General features: G+C 47.0%; 1 long non-coding RNA gene across 1 annotated transcript in view; it reads left to right on the top strand.

Annotated features, from left to right (window-relative positions):
- The window catches only part of LOC137654259 (uncharacterized), an 80314-nt gene extending 59304 nt beyond the window's left edge, over positions 1-21010 (top strand). The window contains exons 3-4 of the long non-coding RNA XR_011046575.1: positions 17922-18024; positions 18177-21010. This is a non-coding gene — a long non-coding RNA (uncharacterized lncRNA). The remainder of the gene's footprint in view (positions 1-17921; positions 18025-18176) is intronic.
- The last annotated feature ends 2436 nt before the right edge of the window (positions 21011-23446 follow it).

The raw sequence follows: 23446 nt of genomic DNA, 5'->3' as shown, positions 1-23446 counted from the left end.
ATCGCCATCAGACCTCGCCTGCTCGCCATCCCTTGCCTACGCGCCAGTCTCCATCGCGCGCCCACTGCCAGAACTTCGGTTCCTGACGAGCGCCCTTCTGCGCGCCCGTGCGCTAGGGATATTCCCCCTGCATGCACACGCCCTACGGCTTCGCCCTTACGGGCCCTTCATCATCCTGTGGCTGCACTCCATCCGAGGTCTCCGGAACACGCACCAACGCGCCCCGTCACCCGCGCCCTGTCGCCTGCGCGCCCATGAGCTCTTTCTCCTGTGCGCCATCGTTCACCCACGCGCCAACGCTCGCCGATGCGCCATCGCTCGCCTGCGCCCCATCGCTTGCCCGCGCGCTCCCTCGCCCACGCGCCCGAGCTAGGCAATGGCCTATCGCGCGAGCGCGATTCCCAGTGCGATGCCCAGCGCGTGCCCACACAGGATCCGGCAGTACACGTCAGGTTATCTTCATCCCCCCCCCCTCCCCCCGTAAGCGCACGACAGCGCGCCCAACGTAGGGAGGGAAATCTCCGGACAGGTCCAGGATCTCTTCTACAGCTTCTTCTTTTCAGGCAGACCCAGTTGTAGTTTCCACTCTTAGAGATCTTACGATCCCCTTCCCTCCAGAGGGTGTCTCAGACAGCGCTGCTGTCAGTCAGCTGCCCTGGTTTGGGCCCTTGATCAGAGTGGTTGCGCAGGCTTTCAAGCCCGCCTTCTCTGAACTAGGCCTCAAATCAGCGGCTATCTTGGCCCCCCTGAAGAGGAAGAGAGGAGTGGACGATGTGGTTACTTCTCCAAGGGCGAAACTGGTTCCTCGGAAGCCGTCGAGGAAGGCTCCTTCCCCTCCCCAGACTTTCTCTCCATCCCCCGTGGACGAGGGTTTTCCATCCTCGGGATTCTCGTGAGGTGAGGCGTTCTCCCATCGCACCAATGGGAGAAACCCCACCTCGCGCCGAGAAGTCTCCTCGGGTGGAGGCGGAGAAGAGCCGCCCCACCATCTTTGTTGGAATCCTGCATCCCTCCCAGGAGGGAGTCGAAGGACTCCAAGACGGTTCCGAAATCTAAGTCGAGGATCAGACCAGAACCAGCTAAGCTCGCGGAGAACGTCCACGAGTCCCCCCAAGAAGAGCCTTTGGGGACTGGAGACCTTGCTGCTAGTCCATCAGGAGGAGAGCCGCAGGAGTCTGAGCATGCCTTCTGGCAAGTTTTGGCTCTGATGAGGAACCTTAACGAATTTTCGGATCCGGAGATTCCTCCTCGAGAGGGCCAGGACACGGATCTGGACCGAGTCTTTGGTACTCAAAGCCCCCCCTAAAACCAGCGCGGCTTTGCCCTGGTCCCAGGGGGTCAAGAGTACCAGAGGTAAGGTCGAGAGCCAGCCCTCCGAGCTAGCCTCCTCCAGCCGTTCCAGCGCCGGAAACAAACTGCTCCCACCTTCTCGTGTCCATCAAAGGAGTTACTTTGAAATCATCAAGGAGTCCTGTTTAGCTCTTCCCCTCCACCACTCGGTGGAAGAGCTCTCCAGGGGAGTCCATCTCGAGAGACTCTCCAACCGGCCAGTGTCGTTCTCGGCCTCGGAGACTCTCTGCCAGGAGAAGGTAGCGAAATGTGCCATGCAGGCCACTTCGCGGCTGGATATCTGGCTGGGATCTCTTGGCATCCTGATACGATCCGAAGACTTGTCTAAGGAGAGTACCAGGAAGGCCTTGGAGACCTTCCTTCTTTCAGGCACTCGTATCATCGAGTTTCTGGGCCACTAAGTCTCGAACTTGTGGGCTAACACTATCCTGAAACGCCGTAATACAGTGTCTGAAAGATTCAACTCGAAGGTCCCCAACACCGAGGTCAGTAAGCTCAGACATTCCTCCCTTTTGGGGAGTAGCCTGTTTGAGCCGAAAGATGTAGAGCAGGCAGCTGAGAGGTGGAGGAAGTCCAACCAGGACTCCCTCCTCCAGAGGGCTTTAACATCAAAGCCCTATAAGCCTCCAGCACCCCAACAACCTCGCCCTACAAAGACGACAAAACCGGCAATAGCAGCAAAGGCAGCGGTGTCCAAACACCCCTTTCCCGTCAAGGACAGGAGAGGCAATAAGTCCTCCAGGGGAGGCAAGAATCCTAGGGGGAGTGGCCGAGGCCGCAAACGCTAGGATTGGCAGTCCCCCCGCATGTCCACCAGTGGGGAGATGCCTTCAAAGTTGCGCGAACAGGTGGCAGCAACTCGGGGCGGATTCCTGGACGATCTCCGTGATCAGCCAAGGATATCGCGTCCCGTTCATAACATCTCTTCCTCCCCTGACAGCGAATCCAGTGTTGTTGAGCTCTCTTGCCATGGGATGGGCAAGAGGGCAAGCCCTTTGGGCAGAAGTCAAGACCATGTTGAAGAAGGACGCTCTCCAAGAAGTTGTCGACGGGTCCCCAGGCTTCTACAGTCTACTCTTTCTTGTAAAGAAGGCGTCTGGAGGCTGGAGACCAGTCATCGACCTCTCAGCTCTAAACAGGTTTGTCAAGCAGACCCCGTTCAGCATGGAGACGGCAGGCATGGTCAGACTCGCAGTGAGACCGCGAGACTTCACGTGCACACTGGATCTGAAGGACGCGTACTTCCAGATCCCAATCCATCCGTCTTCAAGGAAGTACTTAAGATTCAGCCTAGACAACAAGATCTACCAGTTCAAGGTGCTGTGCTTCGGTCTCTCCACAGCACCTCAGGTTTTCACCAGTGTTCACCCTGATATCTTCGTGGGCACACAAGATCGGCATCCGTCTCCTCCGTTATCTGGACGACTGGCTGATCTTAGCAGACTCGGAGTCAACCCTTCTTCGACACCGAGACAAACTTCTGGGAATTTGCCAAGATCTAGGGATCATGGTAAATCTCGAGAAGTCTTCTCTGCTTCCTTCCCAAAGACTGGTTTATCTAGGCATGATATTGGACACCAATCTCCACAGAGCCTTCCCACCAGACGACAGGATAGCAAGGCTGAGGAAGGTCGCAAGTCCTTTCCTCAGACGAGACGAACTCCCAGCCCAATCGGGGTTACATCTCCTCGGCCATCTCTCATCCTTGGTCCGTCTAGTTCATAACGGTCGCCTCAGAATGAGATCTCTGCAATGGCGATTCAAGTCCTGGTGGCGTCAAGGACACGATTCCCCGGACGTCTTGATCCCTATGGGTCTCGCGGAACAGACGGACCTTCAGTGGTGGGTGGCAGACGAGAACCTACAAAAGGGAGTGGATCTTCTCGTCTTCCCCCCGGATTTGATGCTGTTTTTGGACGCCTCAAAGAAAGGGTGAGGGCCCACGTTCTGAACCACAGGACCTCAGGCCTGTGGTCAGAATCAGAAAAGTGCCTCCATATAAATCTGCTAGAAATAAAGGCCGTTTTTTTGGACCTTCAACAGTTCCAACAGCACCTGGCGGGTCACTCTGTGGTGGTGATGAGCGACAACACCACAGTAGTGGCTTATATCAACAAGTAGGGAGGTACCTTTTCAGAACACCTATCCCATCTTGCAGTAGAGATACTGAGATGGACCGAAGTCCACTCGATTCCACTTTTGGCTCGCTTCATTCCGGGCAAGAGGAATGTGCTCGCCGACAGTCTGGCAGAGCGTCTCGGATAGTGAGTACCGAGTGGTCTTTGGATTGTCAAGTAGCCAACAAAGTCCTGACTTTGTGGGGTTCCCCGATTGTGGATCTGTTCGCGACAGTGTTGAACTTCAAACTGCCGCTGTACTGTTCCCCAGTCCCGAACCCCAAGGCTCTCTGGCAAGATGCCTTCCAACAACGGTGGGACAACATCGACGTATACGCCTTTCCCGTTCTGTCTGATGAGGAGGGTACTCAACAAGACCAGACTAGACTATTGGTCAACCTCTCAATGACTCTCATAGCTCCACTGTGGCATCACGCAGAATGGTTCCCGGACCTTCTGCAACTCCTTATGGAGCCTCTGAGAGAACTCCCTCCACGACAAAAGCTACTCAAACAACCACACGCCAACATCTTTCACAAAGCCGTAGCTTCGATTCGGCTTCACACCTGGAGACTATCCAGCATCTCCTCGCAGAGGGAGGATTTTCGCAACAAGTTGCGGAAAGGATGTCTGGACACCTGCGAAAGTCATCCGCAGGAGTCCACCAGGCGAAGTGGAGAGTGTTCTGTGGTTGGTGTCGTGGAAGGGGTATCTCTCCACTCGATGCCACTATTCCAGCAATAGCGGAGTTCTTCGTGTATTTGCGAGAAGAAATGCGCCTTTCAGTCTCGGCGGTGAAAGGCTATCGCTCAGCCTCAAGTCTTGCCTTCAGGCTCAAAGGAGTGGACATTTCTTCTTCGCTAGAACTTTCCTTACTCATACGTAGTTATGAACTTACCTGCCCTCAGTCGGAAGTGAGACCTCCTCCATGGAACGTGGTTCGAGTCCTCAGGTCTCTTAAGAGACCTCCCTACGAACCATTACGCCAGGCTTCAGATCGCCACCTGACTTGGAAGACGGTGTTCCTACTAGCTTTGGCGTCAGCCAAGCGAGTTAGCGAACTTCATGGTCTCTCGTATGACATCGCCCATTCAAGGGGATGGGGGGAGTTAACGTTCAGCTTCGTCCCTGAGTTTATTGCTAAGACTCAGAATCCGGGAGTACCGGACCCTCGCTTCGACTCCTTCCGGATTTCGAGTCTTCGTTCCGTAACAGATGACCTAGACCATCTTCTACTGTGCCCAGTAAGGAGTCTGAGGCTATACCTGAAGAGAACAGCTGCAGTTCATCCCCGAGTGCGGGCTTTGTTTGTCAGCACTGGGAGAACGAAGAGGAGGGTTACCAAGAACACCATCTCAGCATGGATTCGCAAGGCCATCCATCTGTCCCTGAATCCTGACCCTCCTCCTTCACGTCGTCGCCCTAGAGCACATGATGTCAGGGGGGTAGCTACCTCCCTGGCCTTCAAGAAAAACTTCTCAGTGACGCAGGTTCTGCAAGCAGTGGTGTGGAAGCGTCAAACGACCTTCACAGCCCACTACCTGCAAGACGTGACCCACAGGAGGCTCGATACGTTCTCTATCGGCCCTGTGGTGGCTGCACAACAGCTGGTTTAAACCTCAGGCTCCTTAATGGACAAGTAGCCGAGGGTTGAGGGCATTGTTACCTGGTTTTAGTCTGCATGAATGAAAAGGTATGCCTGGACCTTATTCTTTTCTTCATCCTCCCCTCTCTTGGGGAAAGCAGCATCCTGGGTTCTTTGCACAGCTGACCTCAAACCTCTGCAGGTAAACCATGTTCCCTTGTGTTCCTAGTATTAAGTTAATACTGTCGCGCCCCCATACCCTGACGAGGTGGTATTGGGAGAGTCCTAGCCTCAAGTTTTCATCTAAAGAACTTCAGGTCAACTTCCTAGGACGAGTCGCACATATTCCTTCACACACATCTTACGTAGGCCGCAGCCCTTGCATAGCAAGGTGCGAGCGAGGTGCAGGGACTCTTTATTGTTGAGTGCTGACACTCAGATAATGAGTCCCCGGGCAAACCCAAAAGCCAGCATGGCTGGGACTTGTTCCACTCTTCCCAAGGGTTAAGTCACCCACTTTAAATAGCGTGGTTTGTATTCAAGTTACGGAACAAATGACAAATTCGTAGATAATTTGTATTTTTCCTGACTATACAAACCTTAGCTATTTAATCAAACTTGCCCGCCAGCCCTGTCCCTCATGAAGTCCTACCTCTAAGCAAAAGTGGAGCTACAACACAGGTGTGTGAGGGGGGAGGGTAGCTAGCTACCCTCCCTACCCCCCACTAACTAGCGGTGGGGTAATAATCCCTCGTTAAAATTTTATGGCTCGTCCTTTCAGCTACGCGAATGTAATTACCCACTTTAAATAGCTAAGGTTTGTATGGTTAGGAAAAATACTAATTATCTACGAATTTGTCATATTACTAAATTGTTTTGTCTGGCTTCACGGATGCAGTGTGGGCATAACCAGTCCAGGTTATTCCGGTCAATCTCACTGATGGCTGTCACTACAGTATATGCACACATCTCTTATGGTAGTCTTTTACATTTACATACTATCCATTTTAAACATCAGACTTACCCGGTGGTTATATAAATATAGCTTTAGTCCCTGACGTCCGGCAGAAATTCAAAACTCGCGGCAATTGCAGATTGAGTAGCCAGGTGTACCACCAGCGCCCTCTCTCGCGAGGTACTTGGAACCATTCCATGATTCCTCAGATCTTCCCTGCCGCCATTGCCAGAGACATCGTTGGATATTCACTCGTTATTTAACCTGGACTTTTGCAGTTATCTTTGGTGATGTACTACTAATTTTGTTATTAGCTTTCGCTTGTTTGGATTTGCTTTTGGATTTTCTTGAACCTTTATTGATTTTGATTATTTTGACCCTTGCTCGTTTTGATCTCTTTTTAAATATTCACAATAGCTGACCCTTCTCCCTCTTATAGAAAGTGTGTGAAAGGGTGTAAAACCCGGCTTCCTAAAGCCTCTATTGATCCCCACTCAATTTGTGTTAAATGTAGGGGTAATATATGAGAGTTGGGGGATCGGTGTGACGAATGTGTTTTGTTGTCTGAGAGTGAGTGTCTGGAATTTGACCGCTACACTCGTAAACTTCAAAGAGATAGAATTAGACGAAGTTCTTCTCGTTCTAGAGAATTTTCCTCCTCCCGTATCATTGAACCTAATCCTTCCCCTGTACAGTAGTGGGAGTTTCAGATCCCACTACTGATACCGCTGAGCCTACGCTAAAGGACATGATGGTCGCTCTTCAAGCCCTGGGCATTAGGGTGGAATCGCTTGCTGCGGACAGGAACCAACTTATGTCCAATATTGATAAATTAAAAAGTGTCAGTGTGAAAAGTGCGGTTAACGTGTTTAGTGCAGTGAAGGGTGCGTCTGCTCGGACCTGTCGTTACCTAGCCTTAGACCTCTTCCAAGCTCCCCAACCCCTGGGAGAAGTAATGTCGATCGGCGAAAGGGAACCAGAGGCGATATGGCTTGAGCAGACGTCCCCTCGAGCATACCTGTTGACGCTTCACGGGACGCTCGGCCTCACCATGGGAGAGGTGAGGTTAAAGTGTTTACCTCATCTTCTGATGACGCAGCGCCCAGCCGGGGCTGGCGTCAAGCTTCCAGACCTCTCAAGAGGAAGATAGATGCAGTAGATCAACGTCGCGCCTGGTTGTAGCCATTGGAGCAGTCCAGAGCGTTTTCCTTCTTTTGAAGAAGGTTCTCCTGCTAAACGTCCTGATAGGATGTTGGAGTCTGACAAACGTCAAGTCCAGCCTGTTGCAGATCAAGTTCCTGAGTCTGGTATCACTTCGGTTCATGATCCCCCGCCACCGTCAGACTGGTTATCATCTTCTGGACACTGCGCGTTACATTAGCGACGAAGAAGGCGAGTTTGTGGTTGAAGTAACTTCTCCCGCTTTACCACAAGTTGACCCGTATTGGAGTATGCTGCAAGATATGCAGCAACAACTCTCTTCTTTTATGCAAACGTATTGACCTACGGACAACAAGAGAGTGGCTCACCAAGATCCCGAGCGTTGAGAAACTTCGCAACTTGACGCTAAGCGTCGTAAGGCGGTTAGTCAAGAGGCACTTGACGACGGACAGTTTTCCAAGCGTCAAGCAGTTAAACACAGCGCTGAACGACATGATAAGGTTTTTGTGAAACGTCGAGACTATGATCCACTTGACACCAAACGTCAAGCGACCAAACGTGGCGCCGAGCGTCAAGTAGAACGTGACGCCAAGCGTCAAGCAGATGCCGAACGTCAAGCAGCCGGATGTGACGCTGAGCGTAAGAGCCTCGGACGTCATGAGAACACCGGTCGTACCGAGTGTCAAGAACGCGGGCGCCTTAGTTCCGATCATAATGATCGCGAGCGACTTCTTTCCGAGCGTCGAGTGTTGGATCAACGTGACGCCGGACGTGATGACCCTGCATCTGTGGATGACAGAAGCCAGGCCCGTAAGGAGTTATCACTAGTTATGCAAGACGTCTCTACTTCAGTTAGTTTTATCTGAGGAAGAGATTGATGATCACCTTTCCCTGGCTGATCTCTTAGAAGAATTCTCGGAGGGAGAAGAACCTAAGATCCTTCATCATTCAGTTGATCTTAAGAGGATTATGAAAGTTTTTACGGAAGAATTTCCTGATCATTTTGTTCCTGTTGCTCCACGTTCGCCCCTTTCCGAGTTTACCCTAGGGAAAGCAGGGAAGGAATCTCTTTTCACTAAGATGGTTCTCTCTCGGTCATCGAAGAGAGCCTTAAGGATGTTGGGAGACTGGATGCAGTCCAAAAAAGACCAAGGCAAGACAGCCTTCTCTTTTCCTCCAGCTAAATTAGCCTCCAGGTCAAGCGTGTGGTACGAGACGGGAGTTCCTGCCACTGCACAGGGAGACTTTTCAAGCCTAGCAGACTCTCCTCGGCGGTCGGCCATGAGAAGGACCAAGATTCTATGGTCTACTGTACTTCTGAACTCGATCATCTTCTCAAAGGCGTCTTCAGAGCCTTAGAGGTTTTCAACTTTCTGGATTGGACTCTGGGAGCCTTGGGGAAGAAAGTTTCAACCCTAAAGGATACTGACACTGATAGTATTATCCACATCATGTCTTGTATGGATAAAGCCGTTAGAGACGGCTCTAATGAGTTGGCAGCCCTATTCTCAGCTGGGGTTCTCAAGAAAAGAGCACAAATGTGTTCTTTCCTTTCCATGGGGGTCACACCCTTTCAGAAGTCTGTATGCACCTCTTTCTCCCTCTCTGTTTCCTCAGGAGTTAGTGAGAGAGGTTGCTTCCGCTTTGACCCAGAAGGCCACTCAAGATTTAGTCTCAAAGACTGCAAGGAAGGTCCTACTGACTTCCTTTAGTAGCCGCAAACCGAAAGACGAAAACTCCATTCCCTCAGTTTGCACAGCCCTTTCAAGGGAATTCCATCAGTAGGGGTAGTTCCAGACCCGACGGGAGGAGAGCAAGGAGAGGATCCAGACCTGGGCGAAGCAGAGTCTGACTGCTTTCGCCTTCAGACAGCAGTAGGAGCCAGACTGAACAACTTCTGGCGAGCTTAGGAGAAAAGGGGAGCAGACCCCTGGTCCGTTCTTGTACTGAAGGAGGGATACAAGATTCCTTTCATAATGAAACCTTCTTTAGTTTTAGATCCGGTAGATCTCTCTTCCAGATACAAAGAGGAGTCAAAGAGGCAGGCTAGGCATCTCCAAATGTCTCTCTTGTTGGAGAAGAAGGCAGTAGACAGGGTAAGAAACTTGCGGTCACCAGGAGACCAGTCCTGGATGTAAGTGCCCCTCAACGACTTCGTTCAGAAGGCAAAGTTCTCCATGGAGACATCAAAGACTGTGCTAGCAGAAAGAAAGGGTGACTGGATGGTCTCTTTAGACCTCCAGGACGCTTGCTTTCATATCCCCACTCATCCGAATTTCAAGCGTTACCTGAGGTTCATGTACAGGAGGGAAGTCTTCCAGTTTTGGGCCTTGTGTTTCGGCCTCAGCACCGCTCCTCTAATTTTCATGAAGCTTATGTTAAATGTAGCGAGCATACTGCACTCAAAAGGCATCAGAGCCTTCTTGTATCTGGACGACTGGCTACTCAGAGCTCATTCCGTCAATCGCTGTCTGGAGGATCTGCAAATGACATTGAGATTGTCAGAAGATCCTTTATTTGGGGATGGAGATTCAGAGTCTAGCTTTTTGGGCTTTTCCGTCACCCTCAAGGATGGAACAACCCCTCCTGAAACTTCGTATTTTTCTGGAGAAAGAAATGTTCTGTGAGAGAGTGGATGAGTGCTGGGAACCCTCTCTTGGCTGGAGCAGTTTGTTTCCTTGAGAAGACTGAATCTCTGTCCTCTTCAATTCCACCTCAATCATCATTGGGACAAGGAAAAGAGCCTAGAGACGGAAAGCATTCCCCTTACGGAACCAGTAAGAAATTGCCTCCAGTGGTGGAACGATCCGGGCAAACTTCAAGAAAGTCTCTCACTGGAACAGAGGAGCCCAGACCTTGTGTTGTGTTCCGACGCCTCGGACTCGGGTTGGGGAGCAACATTTCGCAAGTTGGAGTTCCGGGTCTGTGGACAAGAGATCAGGAAAGCCTCCACATCAACCAGAAGGAGTTGTTAGCAGTCCTGTTGCCCCTCAAAGGTTTCGAAGAGTTGGTATTGAACAAAGTGGTGCAGGTCAACGCCGACAACACTACAGCATTGGCCTACATAGCCAAACAAGGCGGAACTCACTCGAGGTCCCTTTACGAGGCTGCAAAGGTTCTTCTCGTTTGGGCAAAGGAGAGGAATGTAACCCTTCTTACAAGGTTCATCCAAGGAGAAAAGAACGTGATGGCAGACAGCCTCAGCAGGAGAAATCGAAGTTCTGTCCACAGAATGGACATTGCATCAAGAGGTCTGCAAGAAACTATGGCGGATTTGGGGTCGTCCGTCCATAAATCTGTTCGCAACCTCGAAAACGAAAAGGCTGGAGACATACTGCTTCCCAGTTCCAGTTCTCGAAGCTGTCCACATAGGTGCTTTCCTGCTGGATTGGTCTCACATGGACATGTACGCGTTCCCCCCATTCAAAGTTCTGTACAAGGTGTTGCAAAAGTTTGTGTCTCACAAGGGAACCAGATTGACTCTTGTGGCTCCCTTTTGGCCATCAAGAGTTTGGTTCACAGAGGTACTAGAATGGATGGTGGACATCCCGAGAAGCCTTCCATTAAGAGTAGATCTACTCAAACAACCACACCTGGAAAGGCACCATCAAAACCTCCGAGCTTTACATCTAACTGCCTTCAGACTATCGAAAAACAAACAAGAACTAGAGGATTTTTGAAGGAGGCAGCTAGGGCTATCGCTAGAGCAAGGAGGACTTCTACCATCAATGTTTACCAGTCCAAGTGGGAGGTTTTTAGAGAATGGTGCAGAGTCAACTCAGTTTCCTCATCCAGTTCCTCTTTGACTCAGATTGCGGACTTCCTTTTAGACCTTAGAAGAAAACGCAAGTTTTCTTCCTCTACCATCAAGGGGTACAGGAGTATGTTAGCGGCTGTCTTCAGGCACAGGAACTTGAACCTCTCCAGTAATAAAGACCTACAGGATCTTCTCATCCTTTGAGACGTCTAAGGAGCGACAACAGGAATCACCAGCCTGGAATCTGTATGTTGTCTCGAAGTTCCTCATGAGTGACAGGTTTGAGCCCTTACACTCTGCTTCTTTTAAAGATCTCACTTTGAAAAGACTTTTCTTGGTTAGTCTGGCGACAGCTAAGAGAGTCAGTGAGGTTCATGCTTTTAGCAAGAATATTGGCTTCCGAAACAGCAAAGATATCTGCTCCTTGCAACTTGGATTCCTGGCCAAGAATGAACACCCTTCTCATCCATGGCCTAAGTCTTTCGAGATTCCGAACCTTTCCGATGTAGTTGGTGAAGAATTGGAGAAGGTCCTGTGCCCTGTAAGAGCACTGAAGTTCTATCTGGACAGAACTAAAGAATTACGAGGCAAGTCAGAAGCTCTTTGGTGTTCGGTCAAGAAGCCCTCGTTACCGATGTCAAAAAACGCCCTATCATTTTTTATCAGGCTCTTGATGAGAGGCTCACTCTCACTGCGGTGAGGCAGACCTCAAACTGCTGAAAGTGAAGATGCGCATGAAATTAGAGCTGTAGCAACTTCTTTAGCTTTCAAGCAGAATCGATCTTTGCAGAGCATTATGAACACAACCTTTTGGAGGAGTAAATCTATGTTCGCCTCACATTACTTGAAACGTGTCAAGACTCTTTACGAGGACTGCTACACTCATAGCAGCGAGTGCAGTAGTGGGGGAAGGATCTACCACTACATTCCCTTAATCCTAGTACCCTTTTTCTTCTCTTGGAACTTTGTATTTTTATGGTTGTTTGTGGAGATTGGTTGACAGTCTTCCGCAATCTTTGATTTTAGTCAGGTGGTCAATTTTGTTCCTTGAGTGTGCCTGGAACAAGGGTATTGGATGAGGTTCTGTCAACATAGAGGTATTTACACCGGTTTGACAGCTCCTAGAGGTCTTCAGCCCCCTGGGTGGATCGCTGAATCTCATAAGGAAAGCGGACATAATGAGGCAGAGAATCATTGAAGTCAGCTTCCTGGATCTCATAAGGAAAGCGGACATAATGAGGCAGAGAATCATTGAAGTCGGCTTCCTTATCAGGTACGAACCCTTAAGCTTGTTTATTAACTCTAAGTAAAATTCCAACAATGTTGGCTGTCTCTGACCCTCCACCAAGGGTGTCAATCAGCTATATTTATATAACCACTGGGTAAGTCTGATGTTTAAAAATGATATTTTCATAATAAAATAAATTTTTGAACATACTTACCCGTTGGTTATATAAATTTTAATTCCCCCCCTCCCCTCTAGAGACCTATGGGCATGGAAGATCTGAGGAATCATGGAATGGTTCCAGGTACCTCGCGAGAGAGGGCGCTGGTGGCACACACCTGGCTACTAAATTTACGATTGCCGCGAGGTTTGAATTTCTGCCGGACGTCAGGGACTAAAGCTATATTTATATAACCACCGGATAAGTATTATAAAAAATTTATTTTAATATGAAAATATTTTTCTCCGTTCTCCATCCGTTTCATTACATATGAAGCAGACACAGTTAGGAGCAGACATGGTGTACTGTTTCTTATCACTTAGGTTTCTCCATAAGACAAACTAATATCTTTTCAATGATATTCTAAGCGAGAAACACAAAGGTAAAACATGACTCGGAGCATGAATAGCAGAGCTCGACACAACATGTCCACAACCCATCAGAGTCTAATAATACTACCCAAGACCAGAGAACAATGGTTTGATTTTAGAATGTCCTTCTCCTAGAAGAGCTGCTTGCCATAGCTAAAGAGCCTCTTCTACCCTTACCAAGAGAGAAGTAGCCACTGGACAATTACTGTGCAGTAGTTAACCCCTTGGATGAAGAATTGTTTGGTAATCTGTGTTGTCAGGTGAATGAGGACAGAGGAGAGACTGTAAAGAAGAGGCCAGACTATTCTGTGTATGTGTAGGCAAAGGGAAAGTGAACCATAACTTGAGAGAAGGATCCAATACAGTACTGTCTGGCCAGTCAAAGGACCACATAACTCTAGCGGCAGTATCTCAACAGGTGGCTAGTGCCTTGGGGGGGGGGGGGGGGCGCTCACCTGGTACACCATATGATCTCCGGCCTTTGGTCAGAGTTGGAAAGGTACCAGCACATAAATTTACTGGAGATGAGAGCAGCCTACCTGGCTCTTCATCAATTTCAACAGTTGCTGGCAGGTCACTCTGGTGTTGATGAGCGACACCACCACAGTAGTCGCTTACATAAACAAACGGCGGTACCTTTTCTAAGCCTCTATGCCATCTTGCAGTAAAGATCCTCAGATGGTCAGAACAACATTCGGTGGCTCTATCAGCTCTATTAATTCCTGGCAAGAGGAATGTGCTCGTGGACAATCTGAGCAGAGCGACTCGGATAGTAGGCTCCGAATGGTCTAAATCGGCAGATAGCCAACAAAGTCCCGACTTTCAGGGGTTCCCAGACTGTAGACCTGTTTGCAACGTCTCTGAACAGCAAGCTTCCGCTGTACTGTTCTCCAGTTCCGGACCCTCAGGCTCTAGGCAAGATGCATTCCAACAACGGTGGGACAACATCGACGTGTATGCCTTTACCCTGTTTTGTCTGATGAGAAGACTGCCCAACAAAACAAGAGCGTCAAAAGATTTAATGATGACCCTTGTAGCTCCGCTATGGCATCACACAGCAGTTTCTAGACCACCTGCAACTTCTAGTAGATCTACCGAGAGAATCCCCTCCACGACTAGATCTATTCAAACAGCCACACACGAACATCTTCGACTTCATGCGTGGAGATTATCCAGCGTCTCCTCTCTCAGAAGGGCTTTTCACGACGAGTTGTGGAACGAATGTCCGGACACTTGCGTAGGTCCTCAGCCTTGGTCTACCAGGCAAAATGGAGTCTTCTGTGGTTGGTGTCATGGAAGGAATGTCTCTCCACTCGATGCCACTATCCCAGTAACAGCCGAGTTCCTAGTATACCTTTGGGAGGAAAAGCTCCTTTCTGTATCGGCGGTGAAGGGCTATCGCTCAGCAGTACCTTGTCTTCAAACTGAAAGGAGTCGACATTTCCTTTGTAGGAGCTTTCTTTACTCGTACAGAGTTATGAGATCAGGCCTCCTCCTTGGAACATGGTTTGTGTCTTCAGATCCTTAAAAGGACCTCCCTATGAAGCATTATGCCATTCAACTAATCATAATCTCGCTTTGAAGACGGCGTTCCTGCTCACTTTAGCCTCGGTAAAGAGAGTGGGTGAACTTTGTGGCCTCTCGTATGACATCGCCCATTTAAGGCGATGGGAGAAGTGACGCTCAGCTTCGTCCCTGAGTTTATTGCCAAGACTTAAAATCCCGGGTTCCTGGACCATAGATTCGGGCCCTTTCAGATTGCGAGTCTTCGTTCTGTAACCAACGACCCAGATCAGTTGTTCCTTTGTCCAGTGAGGAGTTTGAGATACTATCTTAAACTCACTGCAGTAACACAGCCCAGACTAACCTCTCTTGTTTGTTAGCTCAGGGAGGGTAAAGAGGAGGATCACCAAGAACAAGGTTTCCTTCTGGATTCGCCAAGTGATCGAAAGAGCCTCGGCTCCTGATCCTCCTCAGGCTCATCGACGTAGAGCCCATGACGTCAGGGGAATCAGTACTTCCCTGGCGTTTAATAAATGCAACTTCTCCGTGTTGCAGGTTCTCCAAGCGGGCATGTGGAAAAGACAAACCACATTCACAGCCCATTACCTCAAAGACGTGGACCACAGGAGACTCGATACGTTGGTTATCGGTCCTGTGTGGCTGCTCAAAAAATGGTTAAGATACCTCAAGCTCCCTGATTGTGGTTAATCCTTTTTTCAATACACTGCTCACCTAAGATAGTCCCCATTCCAGCCTGAAGTTTTTTTTCTTTGTAATATTTTTTCCTCCTAATATTTTCAATTTTCAATTACTGTAACTTGAAATATAGCTGGGGCTATTTATATTGGACTCCATGCATGCCAGTAATAAGTGAGACAGCATGCCTCTAGAATAATATTAATCAACTACAGTTCCAGCTGGGTTCCCTTGTCCAGTATAAAATCAAGGGGTGGTATCCAGTTCATCCTTGCTAGTTTCCTTTTTTGCCCAGATTTCTGGGTATTCTACCGTTTTATCTTTTTATGTAGTGGTCGGCATTCAGACACTTGGCAGTCTGTGTGCTACATCTGGCCACAGTCTGCTAACCACTACATAATTTTTGGTGCCCAGACTTGGGAAACACCAACCTTTAGGCATGGCATTGTGATCGACCAAGGGTTAAAAAGCTAAGAGGAGCCTTAGTCGGGATGTGGAGGGCCTCGTCTTGATTGTCAGTGACCTGTCAACTCTTGTGAAGTCCTTGACACTTCAGGTGGTGGCGCTAAAGAGTGTTGAGCTGTCACCAACAGGGTAACAACCAGAGTGACCACCAGTGCTCCTTCTACATCCCCGGCTTGGCCGAATGTCAATGGTCTGGCAATCCCTGTAACTGAAGAGGTGTCAATGATTGGAGGTCTTCAGCCCCCTCCACAATTCTCACCGTTACTCCCACTTGTACCTGGGTTCTGGGAGTCTCCTGCTTGGAGTGGACCTTTGTTTCCTCGCTTCTTCCAGCAGTTAACCCGTTTAGTCCGCCAGATATTTAAATATCTGGCGGACTAAACGGGTCAAAATCAGGGTTTCACACATTTCAGTGGGGATTGTTCTCCCACACAATCTCGAATAGAATCAGTGGACTAGGGTGACCATGCGATGTCCAGCAGACCGGAAAAGGCTCCTGCAGCTATGGCCAAGGCGATTCTTGCCCAGACGGGCCATTCCAAAGCAGAGACGCCAAGCCAAGGAAAAAACCAGACCAGCTATACCCAAAATGTTGTCGTCACAGGAGTCTACCAGTCAAGATACTGGTAGCGAGACTTCTGGCGACACTTCCAGTCCTGTCTAGGTGTCAGCTCAGCCAACAGTCTCCACTGACCATGTCCTGTCCCTCCAGGCAAACTGCCGTCTGTCCGACCGGCTCAAGGCCCTTGATTCCAGGAAGAGCCCCAAGCCTGGGATATACCACCTAAAAACTGGCCAGAGTTTTGATGGATTCCAAAGGGATTCTGAGGCCTACTATGCCAGTATACCGCAGGAAGCAGTAGCTGGTGGACCACTGAGTTGGGAAAGATCCTGAAGGGGTTAATCAAGGCGGTTTTCTCGGCAATAGGGGGTCCCAAGATCTTATACCCCAATTGGGTGGCAAAAAGCCAAGAAAGTCATAATCAGAATAAATGGACACTGCCGAGTCAGAAACACGGCTTTCAAAACTAGCAAGTCATAACCAGTCTGGACTGGAAGTTTTGGGGCCAGCAGAAAGCGGTTCCAAAATGCAATGCTGGAAACTTCCCAGAATACCAAACTTTTTCGAGGATGAATGACACTTTCCTCTCGGAAAGGGGAGGATAAGAAACGGGGTGTTGGAAATTTGGACACAGGAGACTGAAACGCCAATTTGGGAGTCAAAATCAGGGTTTCACACATTTCAGTGGGGATTGTTCTCCCACACTTGGAGGACCACACAATCTCGAATAGAATCAGGTGACAAAATTTTTCTGAAGGATATAACCAAGCATCCAGTGTTCTTTTCCTCTCATAAGTCCTAGCTGGCTTAAGAATGGGCTTAGGCTGAGTATTAGTTCTCATAGGACAGTAACTTTTCCTTTGTCGTTGGGACTTGTTACAATCGAGACAAAAGGTATGATGCGACTATTGCAGCCACACCATAATAGTCACCATCACTACTTGAACCAGAAATCTGAGACTTCAGAGGAAGTTGGACTATATCCTCAAGTCCTGGACTATTCCAAGTCTTGGTTACAGGATCGGGACTCTTCGGATACCAGAGAAAGTTCCTCTTAAGATAGACTGCAGGTTCCTTATGAGGGGGAGTGACAGTTTGGCAAACCCAATACTTTTATTTTAGTCCTTAATAGGAGCATTGTTCCCACTGGATAAGTTCTTGTATGAAAAACTCCTGGGCCATGATGCTGACAATTGAAACCTGGGTCACGGGGTGAAAAGATCCTTTGCTGCTCTTACATACAGAGGATCATGGTCCTGGGTTGCTATCCAGTAAGTTGGAGGAGCAGGAATGACTCCTGTTCATATTCAGGTAGGAACAAATCCCTAATTTATGTTTTACCTAACTGTACAAACTTAAATATATTAGGTTTCACTTACTGAAGCAAATCCTAGGCAGAAACAAAATGAAGGCACCAAGTGCTGACAGACCTGTACAAGGGGTTACCATGATTTCAATGATTCTCCATTAATATTTTACAGCTTCCACCTGAATTTTATTCTTAAACAGCACTTTATTTAAGGTATGCATTGCATTTAGGAAATAGGGATAAACATGACTGAAATTCCACCCCCCCCCAAATTATCTTTCAAAGACACCTTCCAAACATATGGTGGTATGGATACCCCAGTACAGTACACACGTTCTGCCTCCTCCTTTCCATGTACAGTATTCTTTCTGACCATTATGTAGCATAGGAGTTGTTCTCTTCAAAAGTATGAAACAGTTTTGTCATAATATCGTTTTAAAGCACCGAATTAGGGGAAAAATTTTTTTTTTTACATGGTTTGGTTGCAAATTTGCTTGTTAGTTACGCATTATTTTCTGAAAACTGAGTAACTGGGTGTGGGACTTCTTGTAGGTTTAAGACTACCTTTCATCACTTATATGTAAAGGATATAAAAATTTGCAGTGTTGTCTCAAGATAACTAATTGTAATCTCATCTTTCTTCAGATGCCCCATATCAGTGAATGTTAACCAAACCAGGAAGATAGCTTGGTGAAAGAATGCTTCCAATGACTAAGACAGTTGCCAGTTACACAATTTTACCATCAGAGTAAGTACTGTAAGGAATCGGCCCCAATTTTACGAGACTAATGTATAGGGAAAAAATTATTTTCCTATTAACATATTGTAAGAAATTAAGCTTTTTCATGTTAACTTGTGCATTTTATTGATCCTCTTTAATATGTCTTTGTCAAATTTCAGAGCATGATGCATAAAATACACCCCATTGGCCAAACACAACAGTACAAGAAAGTAATTTTGAGAGAGGTGCTGTGCATTCTACAAGGACTTTCCTGTTAAAAAGGCTAAAGCAGGACATCTAATATGACCCGATTACCAGAGAAATATCGTTTCCCGTCCTAAGCCCAGCATATTGTCAAGTATGCACTTAGTGTGTATAAGGGAGACCTGCAAATTAAGGCTCAATTGTACTTGCCACAGCACCGTGGTAGCTGAATGTTTTCTGCCAAGATTTAATGTCGTGTATGATGTCCTAAAAAGAAGCCATCCTTTGTCATTGCCTGGTATACTTTTTACATCACAGTAAATCCTCAACCACCATTCTCGATCAAAGGTAAACAAACAATATTCCACTCTTCTGCATGAAGCTTGGGAGGAAAGACACCTAGTGTTTCCTCAATGTAAATTGGCTATCAAGAATCGCTCCTATAATTCTAAGTCATACCGAGTTAAAGAAACATTATCAATACCGAGATCCGGATGTTAAGGAGCCACTGTCCTATCTTCTAACTTCATGCCCCCATATTTGCATCATGCACTAAATTTAGATAATCTCTCAAGGGAATCAGCAACCCCAGATCTATATTCAGAAGATGAAATTGATGCAAAGTACCATCATTCGCATCTGCGGATGTACACTTCAAGTGGGGGGGGGGGGGGCACAAAGGTAACAGATGAGGGGGCAAGGGCACCCTTACCAGAAGAGGTGTTCGACAGAATTACCCTATGGCTGCACACTCAATCGGGCCAGGTGTCCTACGATGATCTAAGAAGAAAGCTCATAGAGACTTACTCCCTTCCTGTTCCCATGAAGGTTCAGGGAGTCCTTGACATCATCAATCAATCCATGGGGGACAAACTGCTTGTGGACGCCTGGAACGAGTTAGTGGGCCTCATAATGCTGCCAGAGGTTGATGAGAGCTGACGTAGTAGAGGAATCAGGCTGTCACATGAAATATTCCTACTGCACCTTCCGCAGAATGTGAAGGCCCAGATCGTCGAGGCTATCAAGACAAAGCACATTCTAGTGAGCTGGGCCCAGAAACTTAACAAGGCCTATATTATAATTTATTACTAGTCAAGCTACAACCCTAGTTGGAAAACGAAGATGCTATAAGCTCAAGGGCTCCAACAGGGGAAAAGAGCCCAGTGAGGAAAGGATATAAGGAAATTAATAAATGATGAACAAATTAACAATCATTCTATAAATAGTAACAACGTCAAAAGAGATATGTCATATATAAACTATAAACTGACTTATGTCAGCCTGTTCGGCATGAAAACATTTGCTGCAACTTTGAACTTTTGAAGTTCTATTGATTTAACTACCTGATGATCTTCCACACATTGGTCACAGCTGGAATAAAACTTCTAGAATACTGTGTAGTATTGAGCCTCATGATGGAGATGGCCTGGCTTATTAGAATTAACTGCCTGCCTAGTATTACAAACAGGATGGAATTGTCCATGAAGATCAGAATGTAAAGGATGGTCAGAATATAAAAAATCTCATGCAACATGCATAATGAACTAATTGAATGACTGTGCCAAAGATTAATATCTAGATCAAGAATAAGAAATTTAATAGACCGTAAGTTTGTTCAAATTAAGATGAGAATCAGCAGCTGAAGACCAGACAGAAGAAACAAGGTAGAATGAAAAGAATTAAAACACTTCAGAAGAGATTGGTCTCTGAAAATCTTGAAAGATTTTCTCTAAGCCAATTTTTTTTGCAATTGAATTAGACATATATGGCCTGAAAATCCACCAAGACGCCTTCATCCAACAGCATGGTCATGGAGAAGCCAGACATAAATGGGGTGCATTAAACGAAGCATTCCAACCCAGCTTGGCATTTCTACCACTAGGCACTTGGGAAGGAGGCCAGTAATTGCTGGTCTCTCTGTATCTACAAAAAACTAAGATGGTGGTTACCCACATCATCAGCCATAGCCACAAACTACTGGATCCAAATCAGTGGGGTTCTACATCCGTGATGCCATGTCAGGACAGAGTATGCAGTGAACGTTCCTGCCATCGAGAGAATATGAGAAGATCATGGTCGCCCACCACAATTACTCTGGTGGCAACAACCTAAAGCTCTGACCACTGTTACAGGACAAGGATGTTTAAGGTTTAAATCATAGGCTGCTCCACCACCTGGTTCTCCATCATTGCAGACATGACTTTTCCCCTGCTGAGAGTTGGCTTCCTGACCCACCACGGACTGCTGGTAAATGTGGCCCAGAAAAGACGGCTGGATTAGGCATACCTACTGTATGTTCCTTTGTGCCCCACAGATATAACTCCTTCCTATAAGAATTCACGGGCGTCAAGCCAAATTTATGTTGGCTGGCTGGGTTCCCAGCCATACACCAAGTTCAGACGTCTGCTGCCAATAGCATGAATGGCGATCTGCAGGAAAGCATACTCCATGGGCTTCCCTTCTTTACATAGTAAAGAATCCCTTCTTTACATAGTAAAGAAATCTGACATTACCTGGAGGTGCTGTGGAGATTATTGCTGCCTGGACCTTGTGATGATATCTAGACCACCATTTTTAAGTTCCTGTTCACCTTGACAACTTTTTTAAAACTGCCATCATCACACCATTCGTGATGTAGAAGTTCTACTCCTCCTTTGGCAGAGAAATGCTGGGGTTAGCTTCCAGTGCCTGATGGACAACATCCTGACCTCAAAATCTCTGGAATAATACAGGGACCACATCCAGAGGATCATGAAACACCTCCCAAGAAAACTGATTAGTAGTCATGAATGGCAGAGGCAAGGGATAGTGACATAAGGGACAGTGACATTGCTCTTTAATAGCAGGACAATGCCCCAGAGACTGACCAGTGTGGATGCCCTGCTGTCAAGTTCTATCAGCCGCCGTTCGGAGTTCCTGATGATATCACCACCAACCACAGCCTTACTTTCCTGTCAGATCTGTGGCCCTCACTTGCCTGCCTAATGGGAACACAGCTCCACAGCATATCTGTGTAGAATTGCATGGTTGAGAAGACCCACTGCTTGCTGGAGGTCACCTTGATACCTGCTACAAAGACAAATTGGAGATAACAACTGGTATGGGTCTAGCTAGGTCTTCAAACCACCGTAAATGCTAACAGTGATGTTTCTAGCAGATTAAGTCTATGGCAGGGAATTAACCTGGGTATTTCTTAACCATGGTTGTAGCTGAACCAGACACACCCATCCCAAGACTGTAGTATCATAAGGAAATTCATGTCTTACCTGATAACTTTCTACAACAGAAACAAATGCTTCAAGCCAAAGAACCTGGATACCTGCGAACAAATCTAAGCGAGGAATGACACCCACCATGCCCCCATAACATAAAAACTGTACTCCTTTATCAGCCAAAGCCTATCGCCTATCACATCGTGATTCACGACTGAAAATTGTGTCAATCGACAGGCTAAGTTGAACTTGCCTACCCGATGGATGAGGAAGATACCAAAGCAGTGCCAAGGGCCCCTAGAGTACCTCAAGAATTTGCTGGACCGGTCATTGACTCCCTCACTCAACGATAAATTTCAAGAATGGGCCAAGGGGTCTTCTCCGGGCTTCATGGAGGCATGAAGATTAGAAGACCACTGCTCAAATTTTTGTTGTAAATTTCCAATCATTATTTTTATAATTATTGTCTTCGAGGGAGAGTACTTGCTAAGACAGTCTTCCACTTCATTTAAGAATGACCATTTCTACTATATTTGTGTGCATATATTGTCCGATGCAGAAATTTCCTGCCTTCTTGCCTATACATTAGTCGTGCATATCTAATGTTCCATGTACACTCTTAAGTCACAATTTAATATGTTTGTAAGAAAACGCAATCTTTAGTCAAATCTGATCCAGTGTGAGCATCAATCAGTTCGTTGGCCCGAGGTGCTACATTACTACGTGCACGCCTTTGTGTAGTTCTCTCAAGCTATAATACAGTCATTATTTGGTTGTCAGTCATTACAACCTACCAAATCCCTTCTTCAATATCCATGGCAAAGCACCTTCTGCTGCCTCCATCCCCTCTACCAAGCTTTCAATACTGAGAACGTAGAGAAAAACTCCATAATTGGACCCTTCCTTAAAAGCTGAGAACCCAAAGGTCCAACCACAGGTGAAATGGAAGAGACCTCTATATTGATTCTTTTGGAAGTTGGAAACCTAAAATATCAGAAAAGGCCAGAAGAAATAACTCCCATAAGTCTGCATTGGAAGCTGGTAACCCAAAATCTCAGCCACAGCCACATCCCTAGCCTGGACGGCATAATGAGCCACAGGGGTCACAAGCATACCAAATCCAGGTGAGACTGCCCACCTGAACCCTGACCTGGATTTGACCTAGGCAGAGAAGTGGTCGGCAAGATGTAATCAAAGGGCTACTCCTCCGAGCAACCTAAAAGCTCCCTCTGAGGAACTCAACAGTGTCTTAGAAAATGCTTTCACCTAAATAGAAAGAAAGATAACAGCTTTGGCTCTTTACTATTTCACCATGGGATCCAAACTGCTAGCAGAAATTATTTGCAAATAAACAAAACATTTTTCAGAATCACAAGCTCTGCCCTCATCAACATGACAATTCCAATGCACCCGACAACATTTGTGACCCCATTTCAGATTATCACACCCTACCCGGATGCATCTAGGCTTAATTTTACTTGTTTATAATAAAAATATTTGAAATGAAAACTCACATTATAAACTTCCTTTGGAAGGTGTAGGAAATCCCAGAGTTTCCCAAAATGACTACCATACCAAGTCTCGCAACATTTCTCACAACATAAATACTTGCTTATCTAAGATATCACTCCATATGAAAGGTGGACAGTCCACCTACTCCCAATCTTGTGTAACCTTAAGGTTAACAAGCCATAGGTTATAAAGACCCTACTAAAGTGACCCTACCCATCTTAAAAAGAAAAGATATTTGCATACCCTATGATCTATCATCTCTACTCCCTCCAATACATACCACATAAATGTGGAAGCTTAATTGCCTTTTAAAGAACAACTAACTGATTGGTCAGGGGCCCCTCCCATCACATGGCCATATACCCAACTGAAGATGGGGAAAATCTCCCCCTTTTCAATAATTATGTCAATACAATCATGTGATTGAAAATATCACTAAAATTTGGGTTTAAGAAACTTGTGATACAGTGGATTCAGTAAACTAATCCCCCTTCACTGACTAACCTTACCAAGTTTAAAAA

Source organism: Palaemon carinicauda, chromosome 15 (genome assembly GCF_036898095.1).
Source record: "Palaemon carinicauda isolate YSFRI2023 chromosome 15, ASM3689809v2, whole genome shotgun sequence".
In the NCBI taxonomy this organism is placed as follows: Eukaryota; Metazoa; Arthropoda; class Malacostraca; order Decapoda; family Palaemonidae; genus Palaemon; species Palaemon carinicauda.
Note: the sequence above shows the minus strand (reverse complement) of the source record. Positions and strands in the feature narration are given on the sequence as shown.